Below are 9,871 nucleotides of genomic sequence, written 5' to 3'. Positions count from 1 at the left end.
AGGGATGAGCTGCTCCATCATTCATGGACCTGTGAGGGTGGACAGCTGCCCAAACCATGCTCACAGAAGCTGATTTATTCTCTTGGAGGGATTTTCAGGTATGCTGGTGCCACATTCCTCTTCAAGCGTGTATTCCAACATTTCACGTACCCGATAGACACAAACTGTTTCTTCTGTATCTTAGATGGATGTCCTAAGCCTATCCTGGGTGCTGAATGTTCAGTTTAACTCCTGTTAATTGCTTTGATCACATTTAGTTGAGTTTTAGAGACAGAGGATTCCTAGACTCCCTTTTCCACAGATATTTTCTGTCTCAGTCTAATTCCTTGTAGACAACTTTGTACTTCATGCTGTAGTTGATTGAAAGTGGACCTGTTTTCTTCTCTGGTCCCAAGCCCACATCTGAGTGGAGACACAGGAGAAGGTGCCCTTTTATGACCCATCTCAGGTGGTGACAGTACAGAGTACACTTCGCTGTTTCCTGTCATTGCTCTTCACGAGTCATTTTGCTGGCGTTGAGTTCAGAAATCAGATTTCAAGGTGACAACTATGAGCTTTAGAGTTGGGTAAGGTTTTCTGTTTTTTTGTTTGTGTGTTTTTAATCCTCAAAATCGCCTCTTAATCAGCAATTTTTTTTCCCTTGGGTTCCTATAGTTTTATTTAAAGATGAGTTTGAGAAATCACAGAGAAAGCTCCTGCTTTCAACATCAAATGTAGGTCTACCTAATGTTCATTGCAGCACTATTTACAATAGCCAGGACATGGAAGCAACCTAAATGGCCATAAACAGATGAATGGATAAAGAACATGTGGCACATATACACAATGGAATATTACTCAGTCATAAAAAAGAATAAAATTGAGTTATTTGTAGTGAAGTGGATAGACCTTGAGTCTGTCATACAGAGTGAAGTAAGCCAGAAAGACAAAAACAAATACCATATGCTGACTTATGAATATGGAATCTAAAAAAATGATACTGATGAACCCAGCGACAGGGCAAGAATAAAGATGCAGATGTAGAGAACAGACTTGAGGACACGGGGGTGGGGGGGGGGCGGCAAAGGGGAAGCTAGGACGAAGTGAGAGAGTAGCACTGATATAGATACACTACCAAATGTAAAATAGATAGCAAGTGAGAAGTTGTTGCATAACATAGGGAGATCAACTCGATGATGGGTGATGACTTAGAGGTCTGGGATAAGGAGGGTGGGAGGGAGTCTCAGGAGGGAGGGGATATGGGGATAAATGTATAAATATAGCTGATTCACTTTTGTGTACCTCAAAAACTGGCACAACAGTCTAAAGCAGTAATATTCCGATAAAGAGCTTTAAAAAAATGTAGGTCTAATTAGTGTCTTTCTACTGCAATTAATAAATATAAACCTCAGAATTCTTTAAATCAGCATAAATAAATCCTCCCACACTTTTCTCACCTCACCTCACTCTTTGCCTGCTATGTTTCTTACTAATGTTTGGCAACAGGGAAGGGTGTTTATTTTGCTTGGAAAATATAATTGCCATTCATACTGTCCTGGAGATTTCCTCATGACTAAACAGAGTAGATATTTGAAGAGATTTCCAGTTTCCTCTATTGCTTATGTTGTGGCTTTTAACAGATTCTGAAAGATGTGATTCGTTAATCAGCATCTTTTACTTTTATTTTTGTTATTTAAAAAATCTGTGGAGCCATTTATCCATGGATCCCGATTCTATACAAACTTTGGACTGTGGGGAAAGACATGAAAAGTGAATTCAAAACAGTGACTATGTTTAAAGTTAGGGATTGTTATCAAAAGTGGAGGAAAAGAAGAAATATCCTTTCTGCCTTTATTTCACAGCACATTTCCACCCAGGGATTCTCTGATGTGTGGTGACATGTCCAGGACACATCACAGATGAGTCCAAACTCCATTCATGGCAAAAGAGGAGGGAGAGCTGAACAATATGTTTTTACCTCTGCTCTCCCTCCCCTTGGAAGAACCTATCTATAATATCTGCACTAGTCAGAGGAATATTTTTTTTAATCTTTACTTTCAGGATATGGCAGAAATAATACAGTTTGTTCTTTTTTAAACAAACAAACAAATCACTTTGCTGTCAATAACTATCTAACCATTTGGTAACCACGGAGGCATGTGAACATTTATTGAGAACCAGTTATGTACAAGGTATTGTACTATGGAAACTATAATGATAATAGGTGCCTGTCTTCGAGCAGCTTATGGTCTTCTTGGGCAGTTATTAAACATACCATATATAAAACTGCCATCCAAGGCAGTGGGTAGCATATGACATCTGAATTCTATAAAGGTTGCTATGGGAGGGGATATATTACCCCTGGTAGGAGAGATTAATACGAACTTCTGAGAGGAAAGAGCCCTGAGGATTGGTAAGAGTTTAACGGGCAAAGAGAAATAGACATTCTAGGTAAACTAATAGAATTATCTGGGTAGAACTTAATGACTGAATGAATAACAAAACCAGTAAGTTTTGAATAGCTGAAAAATGAATTTAATATAAATGCTAGGAGACAATTTGTTGTTGCTGCTATAATTTTAAATTTTAAATTTCAGTGGAATTCCTACCCAACCATGATGGTGAAAAGAGTGCCTACTGCAAAAAGCATAAATACAAACAAAGGTCAGATGATGCAATCCAGATGATCAATCCTGGCCTCAACTGCTTGTGGCCCTTGGACAAGAATTCAAAAATCAATGCCCAGAGCTCTGAAATTCAGCAAAATTCCCTCTAAAATGTTTGCCGTCTCTAGGTTGTTCTGGGGTCAAAGGAATTTTTGGTTCTGGACATTTCATCACAAAATAACAGTGCATTTCCCCAGTCCACGCTGGGTTTAAGCCCACAAACCCCGAGGGAGATACATCCAGTGGAAGAAGATCTGTGTCATCCCTGGCAATTTTCTTTTGGATGCAGAACACTCCTCTAACAAGGTTGCCAGGCACCAACCACATGGAGCAATGCCTTGTGCAGGAGGATTCGTTGGCAAAGCAAGGATCCGCAGCTGTCAGAAACACCACCACCATTCACTGTAGGCTGCCCAAGTGCCAGGCACCGTGCATCCACTCTATATACACTCTTGTGTTTGCTCCTCCTGGCAGTTCTAGGGAGCTATCACCATACACAATATATTTCTTCATATTAAAAAACAAAGGATGAGAAAGATTAGGAAGTCTGTTTAGGGTCTTAAGAGATGCAAACTCAGGTTCAAAGCCACAGAGCCTGTGTTCTATCCATTTGGGATTGTGACAATTCTAAACAGTACATTAGTTGAGAGTTAGCCACACTTGCTAAAAGAAAGTCTTGCTGTTAAGCAAACAAACAAGCAATTCAATAAATGAATAATTTGATCCTATTAACAAAAACATACTTGGGAAATACTGTCAAGACCTGAAACAATGAATTAGGGGAGGAGTTAGTTTTGCTTCTCTGCTGATGTTTGCAGTCACACAGGAGAAAATTACCACACCTACCCCAGAGCTTTGCCAAATTCCTCACACAGGTTGGCAGATAGGCTAGGTTTTGTTTGTAAATATTTTAATTTGAGGAGATTTATTTTCTAAACCCTTTCCATTAATGGCCCCAGAATTCTAAAGTGAAGGTGAAGAAAAAGAGGAGGAGGAGAAGGAGGAAGAGAACAAAATCATAATGTTAGTGTTACTTGGGGGTTTTTGAAATTCCCTAGCTTTATCAGTAAATATTTTCCTAGTCATTTGTTTTCCTCTTCTAATGTCCCAAATGCTAAGAAAGAAATTTGAAGTAAAATGTTAATTTTCCCCTGACATTTCTCAATTCAATCCTTATTTCCAAAGGAGTGAAGCACAATGTCTTACATAGATCATCATCACTTATCTCACATACTCTTTATTAAATGATCTCAGGTGCTTTATTAAAGTTAAACATCAGATGTATGTGTTATTCATCAGACTAATGAATCCTAGTTTTCAGCTCAATACACTGACAATTGTATATTCAATATACTATAGCATATATACAGTAAGTAATGACAATACTGAATTCCAAGGCTTTCACTTGGTCTTGAGATGTAAGGCTATTCTACAATTATACAATTTTTCTCTTCTCTTCAGAATATACTTGGTCATCTATAGCTGTTGATGTTTCCTCCCATTTTAAATACTAAGTCATCTTTCCGCACTGATGTATGCATATACCATTCCTAAAGTGTTGGCTGCAGCTGCAATACATTCAATGCATTGGCTGGGGAAAAGTAAACTCTGCATGTATCATTCTACATTTTGCAAGAAGAGAGTATAATGTTTTGAATAGGAACGGATGCCCAGCAAATGTCCTGTATTCATTTTTGCATTTGACCTTGCCATTATAGAAGTCACCTTGTCACATGAAGACATGGCTAATGTGGTGCTCAAATAATTCCCACTTTAAACAAATATTCAAATAAAGTGTATTTGCATTCAGATTTCTACGAATTAATGACAATACTCATTAAAAAAAACTCAAAAGGCTGATAAATAATTAAATCTAATAGAAAACTACCCAACTGGCTGAGAGAATTAGAGAAAAAGTATTAACTCTTCTAAACAGAAAAAGCACTTGAACATCCAAAGGCAGAATTGAGGTATTCCGTGCTAAATATTTTGTTCTAAAAAAACAAATCAGGAGGACTTCCTAGGTGGTGCAGTGGTTAAGAATCTGCCTGCCAATACAGGGGACACGGGTTCCAGCCCTGCCCCAGGAAGATACCACATGCTGCAGAGCAACTAAGCCCATGCGCCACAACTATTGAGCCTGTGTGCTGCAACTAACTACTGAAGCCCACTCGCCTAGAGCCTGTGCTCCACAACCAGAGAAGCCACCGCAATGAGGAGCCTGTGCACCACAATGAAGAGTAGCCCCGCTCACCGCAACTAGAGAAAGCCCATGTGCAGCAACAAAGACCCAATGAAGCCAATAAATAAATAAAGTTAATTAATTAATTTAAAAAAATACAGATCAACAAGATATACTTTCCTGTCAATAATAAACTTTTTCATGCTTACATGTGTATTTAACAGGCATCTGAGCTCTCTGGCCAAGGTCAGGGAAATGTGGGTCGTAAGCAAAGTATGTGTTGGATGAGCGAACTCAAACCGCCAAAAGGTATTTCCACGGACTTGCAAAACATTTTTGAGGGGAACATTCAGAAATATAGCTCATTTGGACCAGATCTTTTTGATTTTCAGCTTCCTTTTTTCCAAGTCATGGAATAAATTCTTTGATGGAACATACCAGGTTTGCACAGGCTAATGAAAAAGCCACATATACTCTTTTTTTTTTTTTTAATTTGAGGCAAAACTCCTGGTTATGTTGTTCAAAGAAGACAAGAGCCTTGCAATTAGGTTCATTAATGTAGCTTAGGGTCTGGTTTCCTTTACTTCATGGCTTCCAGAGGAAGATCGATCTCTATCCTTGTCTAGTAAAAATATCAGTTTATAATGAAAGCATAACTCTTTGATGTATTTCTTTGTAGAATTTGCTTTCAGAAACTTTTGATGCTTTGCTCTATCGCCTCCTATTAGGGCTTTTATCTAACCCCCAAAAGTCACCCACCAAAGCAGACACTCTGAAGTCCCACTGGGCTCCCATCTGTCCAGTAGAGAGGGCTGACATGACATATTAGTCTTAAATCTAAAACATATGTTTGGAAAATGCCTAGTTTCCTGGCAATAATTAAGAATGCGACTTGGCAGATTGGCAGCCACATAAAACAATCGTTAGTAAACCTTATATTTATTATGTTCCCATTTTATGGAAATGAAACCCACATTACAAATATGTCTAGGAAACTGGACCCAAAATGATGCACAGGTAGAATTAATTATGATGAAGATGAAAAGAACATCGGTAGTTTTTTTTTCTAGTTCACTTTCCTTATCCCAAAAATGTCTCCCCCGAAAGGAGCCACATCAAAACACTTTAAATTTCTTTGTATTAACTTTTAAAACCACCTTGGATAAATTTTCTCATCAGTACTCATCTGTCAGTGTGTCTCACTAAAGAGTTCGGGTGTACAACTAATTAAGATAAGATCCTGGAATCGTAGGAGACTTTTGCTTTATAAATGTTGTAAAAAAAAAAATTCCAGATACTTAAAAAGCCCCTTCAACCCTTCTGCAAATACATGCATTATAATATACATAATATATATACATTTATATAATAAAGAGACACATATTTAAGAATGATATGCACTAAGAATACACAAGTATAGCTACATTTCTTGTTAAAATACTGAAATAATTCTGACCCAGTTCAAATATCTGTTGCACCAAGCCTCCCATGTGTAATTTTGTCTTCTCCCTTTGGACCCATTGGACCTCCCCATAGCCTAGCAAATAAAGAGTTAATGGCTGCAGCCTCTGCTCCATTGCCCTTTCTGTTCAGTGGGTGCCTGTGTTGTATGGGTTGTTATATATCTTGAAAATCACTTCTGTGCACAAGTATTGCCTCATGTATACAACCTGTTCACACACAAAGTGGAAAGACTCTGTACTCTGAACAGCAACAGTGTTAGTGATATGGAAGCCACATGTCAAGAAGGCTATGGAACCAGCCAACCAACAGCAAGTGGGCAGACACACACCCACATTATTTTAGTTATTAATGAATGTGCAGCCAAATATCTCGATATTTTTCTCCTAAAGAAATAAATAAGATGCTGTAAACTATATCAAAGAAGGCCAAGTAGGTCCAGTTCAGAAAATGTTGGAAAAGTGGCCATGGCCGTGAAGTGTGTGTAGGACCAGAAATATAGCTGGCAAACTTTTCCATGATGCATCTTCCACCTATAAAAGTGAAGAAGCAGAAGTTTTCATTCTCCGTTTGCCTGGTTCCATGCGAAATAAGCCAGGACATCTAAGCAATAACACATATTTTGTTTTCTAAATTGCTGACTCTGAAAAAAAATTCTCTTTGTTACACAGTTCAAATTCCAAATAAAACCGTGGGATGGGGAATCAAGTCTCTGGAGAAAAGGTTCTAAAATTAGAATCGTCTTAGAAATATGTTAGTGACTAAATATGACACTAATTGTTCTCATTTAATCTTTAATTTTTTATATCTTTATATCCTTATTTGCCAATATTTTCTATACAAATTTCAGAGCACTTTTGGCCATTTAGATAGTAGTTTGTACATTGTTAAACAAGAATACTAGTTTCATTCTTTCATACAGTCTTTCACTTTACATGTATTAATTGATTCTGCTTGGGAGTTTTATTTGACTTGGTAGGATGTCCTTCCAAATCGAGATGTAAGTGCACTTAATAAGAAATCAATAATTAAATTTAACAACCATATATTGTATCCAGTATTTTGTCAAAATTTAAATATTCATTAATTCAATTGAATTAAAGTAGTTTGCCATCTACCAGTGGTTTTTGTTTTTTTATTTTTACATCTGTCCCTAATACTTTATTAGTCACGTCTAGGCCTGTTCCCAGCTATGTGGGCTCCAAGGAGGGGGTCACCATTTACCAGCTATCAGCTGGGGGCTTCAGAAGGCCTTGGCCCAGCCCTCTGGGGTCATGGACTATAGCGTCTGAAGAGGCTTTTCGTGGGTCAGTATGGGGGTGGGGGTGGGGCACCCAGGTAGGAGCACAGATGGGGACCAAGAGCCAAGCGTGCCACCCATATGCCAGCCTAGCCATGTTTGGAGAAATATTCCTTGCTGTCGTCCACGTTGGGCTTGATTGTGTCACTGCCTGGGGTCCAGCCAGCGGGGCAGACTTCACCGTGCTCATCTGTGTACTGGAAGGCCTGGACCAGCCTCAGAGCCTCATCCACGGAGCGCCCCACAGGCAAATCATTGACGGTCACCTGGCGAAGGACACCTTTACCATCGATGATAAAGAGGCCCCTGTAGGCGAAGCCCTCATCTTCCTTCAGCACGCCATAATCAAGGCACAAGCGTTTGGTTACATCAGCCAGCAGGGGGATGTTCGGGGTCCCAAGCCTCCCTCCTTCCGGGAGGTGTTGATCCAAGCCAGGTGGGTGAACTGAGAGTCAACAGAGACGCCCAGCACGCTGCAGCCCAGCTTGTGGAACTCCTCAGCACGCTTACTGAAAGCAATGATCTCTGTGGCGCACACAAAGGTAAAGTCCAGCAGGTAGAAAAAGAGGACCACGTATTTCCCTTTGTAGTCTGAAAGCTTCACCTCCTTGAAGGCGCCATCCACCACGGCAGTGGCCTGGAATTCCGGGGTGGGCTTTCCGACTTGCGCGTTGCCAGAGGTCATGACTGAAAGCTGCGTGAGCAAGGGTGGGACGCACGGACTGGCTGATGCACGGACTCACTTTCGCAGCGCCCTTTACCAGTGGTTTTTAAGCAACTCTTCGTGAGTTCTCACCATGATTGGGAGGCTCTACCGAATTATAATGATTATAGCAAATGATGACGGTGGCATAATCTTGTGGTTAAGCACAGAAGCTCTGAAGGTAAAAGACAAGCAAACTAAACAACCACTTAGGTTTGCACCTGAAACTGTCAGTTACTAACACTATGACCATGTGCAAATCATTGTAACCTCTTTCTATGTCAGTTTCCTTAGCTGTAAAATGAAGGTAAGGATTAAATAGAATAATGTCTGACAGATAAATACATAAAAGCTAGTAGTAGTAATAGTAGTAATAGCAGCAGCAGCAGTATTAGTAATTATCATAAACTATGAAGACAGATTCCCAGAAAGCTATGAAAGCAAGTTCCTTATCAGATCAGATTAAAAACTTAGTCTCCTGTCCAGAATATAAGCTCAACACTGAAATGTTTTCATCAGCTCAGAACTATACACTTTGACTCGGTTTTAATCACCTCCTCTTTATCCTGTTACTGAGGGAGGGATTCCTGCCCTAGGGTTATAAGGTCGACCAACAACACCCAACACTGGACACATGAGATCAACAGCAGTTTGTTAGTCACATATACTCACAACCCAGAGTTGTGACACTGCACGCCATGGGGGACCACGTGAGGGCTGTGCTCAGGAACAGAGTGATAAACGAGGGGCTGTAGATGTATCAAGAAGACAAAGTGCCCTCTGGTTTCCACAAGAGGATATGATTGACTTGGTTGGATAATTCCTTAGATTGGCAGGGAACTGAGGCCCCCTACTCAGGAATAAGCAGGCACTGTGCCTGGTCTCCTGGATAAGGAATGCTGTTTGGCTAGGAGACCTCACCCACAGAACAGAGTATGGAGGGGATTTTGCGATTAGGCCAGAAGAGGCCCTCCTGTTTACATCAGATATCAAGGCAGCACATATATGGGGACTTAATATGGGTCTTACATCATATCTCTTCTCCATGATGTCTTTATTCTAAACACAAAGCAAAATAAAAAATCTGAATGATACTCAATTAAGTTGACTGAGTACTGCCAGGTACAGGAGTTTTAAGACCTGTTGAGATTATTCACCTAGGCACTGCTCAGTCTCACTTGTGGGAAGGAAGATGCCACCCATGGTTACATCACCACGCTTCAGAGTGAAATGGACACCTGGACACCTGGTATGTGGTAAGGGAGCTGCATCAGAGAATCCAGGTCTACAGACATGCAAATACTCTATTCGTGCTGTGATTAGTTCAGATCATCCATCTACTGCGTCACTATATAATTGTGACCAATATTGACATCACTTTGTGACTTAGAGACCAGGCTGCCAAATAACATTGTTCTCCTATTAGTCCTCTTCTTCATGCACCCAAAAATCTACTTCATGTGGCTGCCCAACTAGCTATTTCTAGATGGCAGATAAACAAAGAGCTAGTTGCTTTCTCTGTTTTGGTATCTTATTGCTCTAAAAAGTGCTTTCCCACAGGGAAGAGTCTCTGCTTCAGT

At 40.0% G+C, this 9,871-nt stretch overlaps 1 pseudogene; it reads right to left on the bottom strand.

Moving 5' to 3' along the window:
• Positions 1–7,490: 7,490 nt before the first annotated feature.
• LOC130855524 (peroxiredoxin-2-like) lies at positions 7,491–8,317 on the bottom strand (annotated as a pseudogene).
• Positions 8,318–9,871: the final 1,554 nt, after the last annotated feature.

This window comes from Hippopotamus amphibius, chromosome 6 (assembly GCF_030028045.1).
Source record: "Hippopotamus amphibius kiboko isolate mHipAmp2 chromosome 6, mHipAmp2.hap2, whole genome shotgun sequence".
Classification (NCBI taxonomy): Eukaryota; Metazoa; Chordata; class Mammalia; order Artiodactyla; family Hippopotamidae; genus Hippopotamus; species Hippopotamus amphibius.
Note: the sequence above shows the minus strand (reverse complement) of the source record. Positions and strands in the feature narration are given on the sequence as shown.